This window comes from Charadrius vociferus, unplaced genomic scaffold (assembly GCF_000708025.1).
Source record: "Charadrius vociferus isolate BGI_N301 unplaced genomic scaffold, ASM70802v2 scaffold260, whole genome shotgun sequence".
NCBI lineage: Eukaryota > Metazoa > Chordata > Aves > Charadriiformes > Charadriidae > Charadrius > Charadrius vociferus.
In genome coordinates this window covers 850022-853512 of record NW_009646410.1, presented here as the reverse complement: position 1 = coordinate 853512, position 3491 = coordinate 850022, and positions in this window count along the sequence as shown.

Genomic DNA, 3491 nt, shown 5'->3' with positions numbered 1-3491 from the left:
GGGTGACTGGGCCTTATTTGCAGAGGCAGAGAGATATTTCTGGGAAGAAAAACAATGAATTCACAAATCCATTATTTTAACGTTTCTCAACTTGTTGACAAAAAACTTTCTAACAGCCTTACAGAATTTATGCTGCCTGAAAACAAGGTTGTCTCCCCTGGTTCCTTTCCACCGACCCTTCAGAAGTAATCCACAACCCACAGGTTGGAAACAAATCTTGGAGAGAGAAGAGGTAACATTTTAGGTTGTGTTTTCGAGGTAAACAAGATGTCTGAGCTCTCCTCTCCTGCCTCTCTTTTCAAGCTGAACTCCAAGCTGCCTTGAGCAGGAGCTTTGTAAAGTGTAATTGAAGGGACTGTGCGTACTGAGTATGCTACAGTATAATAAATATTCCCTCTCAGAGCTATCATACAGGAGCAGCAATACTCAGTCCTTAAGAATCTTGAGGCCTAGAAGAAAAATAAAGCAATAAAAGTTCCTTTCATTAGTTTAAGGTCGTCCTATTATGCAAGGCAACCACAGCTCAATTACCACTACCCCCTGAAGCAGGTTTGTTGGTTTTTTTTTAACACCTACAGACAGCAAAATAACTCTGGCTTTAATTATGGACGAACACTAATACCTCAGCCAGATTACAAACCTCTGAGAACCAGCAGAGCAAAAGTTGACCAGAAATAAATGTTCCTCGCTCGCCCGGTCCCCTCTTACCCCTTCCCTCCCGTTATCATTTAAGGTATCATTAACTTTGCAAGGTAAGCATTTTTGCACACAAGCACTTTTCCTTACTGCAATGAAACATTCACCAGGAAGTTCACACTGAAATATTGCAAGATCATGATCCTTAAAAGCCTTAGATATCCTGCCAATGTAATTCTTGGAAAAGTTTAATAAAAAACAAAACAGAGGTCACGGTAAACTTACACAGTCTACAACACCTCAGAAATGCAAAATCACTTAAATGAAGAGCTTGGCATGCTGTTTGCAGACCTGGCTAGTAACGACAAGAAAAGAAACATAACTACTAGAGAAGAAAATTCACTGAATTCTAACTTTGGTGTGCTATCAATGCCACTAGGCTAGCCCCTGAAGCTGTGAATACCCCTAGCCCATTCTGTGCTAACTATTCTGGCAAACAGCAAGTGCTTGGAGCATTCAGACAATTAAACAATATAGCCGATACTGGGTGAGCAAACAGCCTGAGCAAGAGGCTTACATACCCCAGCCAACTCTGCCTACTGCCAACTGATCTTTCTGGATGATCAGGACAAACTCCCGACAGTAAGTGAGCACAAAGACAACAAGTACACAGCTGGTAACAAAGCAGGTCATGTAAGCAGTACTAATACGGTCTGCAACTCCTGCAGAAAATCTCTGAGGACTACAAAACCAGAGGATGTTATCAAACTCTCCTCCAGGAGGCAGCTCCAACACAGAAAATTAAATGGGAAATGTTTCTCACATGTGTCCCTGCCTATGGCAGGGGGGTTGGAACTCGATGATCTTCAAGGTCCCTTCCAACCTAAACCATTCTATGATTCTATGTCTTAACCAGCTTTGATTAAACTCAATGCAAGACAAAGGCTAGAAGGCTCGCAGTTCCCAGAAAGACAAGCCCAGGTGTTCCTCTCCTCCTGGTTATTTCTTGCCATGCACTCAACAGTGTGACCTGGAGATGCTTGACCTGAAACTCAGCCAGCTCAGACACCAGCCTTTTCTAAACACTGCTGCCTGCAAAACCACTCCAGGGGACAAAGTTCCTACTGCTCGTGTGCATGCAAAATTATATTGACTTTCCACAGATGTAGTACTTACAAACAGAAGTCGTTGCATTTTTCCTCTTTAAATACTGTTTTTTTCACACCTTATTAGTTGGTCTCAATATCCTTAATCACTTTTCTTTGTATTGACTAGCTCCTCTATGTTTGCTTTCTCTTCTCCTGCTTTCTCACATTAGTCATTCACTTTCTGTGTAATGACAGATGTGGCTTTTGTCAAGACTTGCCACTTACAAAGGCATACATGAAAAGAGATTTGTTAATACACTAGCAAAACGTTCTAATATAGAAGCAGTCTGTAGCACCTTTGCTGATCATTTTCATACATATACAGATATATACACACATATATATACTGACTTCAGCTGATACTTATAAGATTTGAAGTTGCTCGCACAGGCCTGGCTTAAACTTTTATACTAGGTAGAAATAAATACCTTCACTTTCACATTCTCTGTCTCCCCACACCATTGTAAAGATTTAACATTACTGTATTCAGTGTAGCTTCTTTGTTCATCCTTCTATTTAATGTGGTCACAGGCAGATATTTTACTACACCCAGCTGTGTGGTAGGAGAGATTATCAGCCCAACATTCTCGTCACTGATGCCACATACTTGGCAGATCAGTCCACGTTCAATTTGCTTTATATGAAAATCAACTGCATTTGAGATAGTACAAAAGACAACATCTGCTCACAGCCTGTTTCCTACCTTATCTACAGAAGAACCTCCACGCATTTCATTGCTTCAATAAAAGCAACACAAATTTCTTCAGAGTCCATCCCCCCATTTATGATGTTTATGTACTTTTACCTTATGTATTTACATGACACGAACCACAATTGAATCCACTTGCAGCGCTTATAATCACAGCGGTTTCACTGGAACTGTGGTAGTTCAGAATCATGTAATTGCTCTGCTTTGTGCTTAGGCCAGGGCATTGTACAACCAGGGTGGAATTACCTGCTGCTGGTTTAATTCGCTCCTTCTTGGCTTCACTTCATTTTTTTCACCCAGGTAATTTATTCCACCGTACATGTATTGTGCCGTCTTTTTACCTTTTCCCTCAGCTTCTAATCCTTTTGCCATTTTACAAAAGGCAAAAAAATCTCTTTCCATTGTCCTCCTTTAGCCCAGGAGCTGCAATCCCATATTAAAACCGAAACTAACTAAAACCTTTACTGCCTCCATCACATTTCCCCACCTTTGCCCTCCTGACCGCCTCAGCCACGGCGTTACCATCTGCACATCCTATATTTTACACCCACCACCCGCAGAGACGCTGAGGCCCAGTGAGCAGCTCACTTCAGATGTGGTTCCTCCGTGTGGCGAGCCCCTCGGCCGGGAAGCCGTCCGGCAGCGGTACGGCCTGGGCAGCAGCTCGGGGTTCGTCCACCGCCACAACTAACCCAGGAGAACCTGGAAGGACAGCGGTATTGAAATTGAGCGGGAAATAAAGCTGAAAGTTCACACACGTGGGGAATTCTTCAGTAACTAACTAGTGAGGGAGGAAAGGCTCGCTCCTTTCCAGAGCAAAGTGTTTAAACTTCGAAGTTTTGCCACACACCCGACACCACGATGCACGCTCGCTTCTCTGAGGTGATCAGTACCGGCTTACCCGGCCCACGGGGGAGGAAACACCCCGCAAGGCGCTCGCCTGCCACCCCCACACCGCACCCGGGGACCCCAGGCTCGGCAGCCCTCCGCCTCACAGC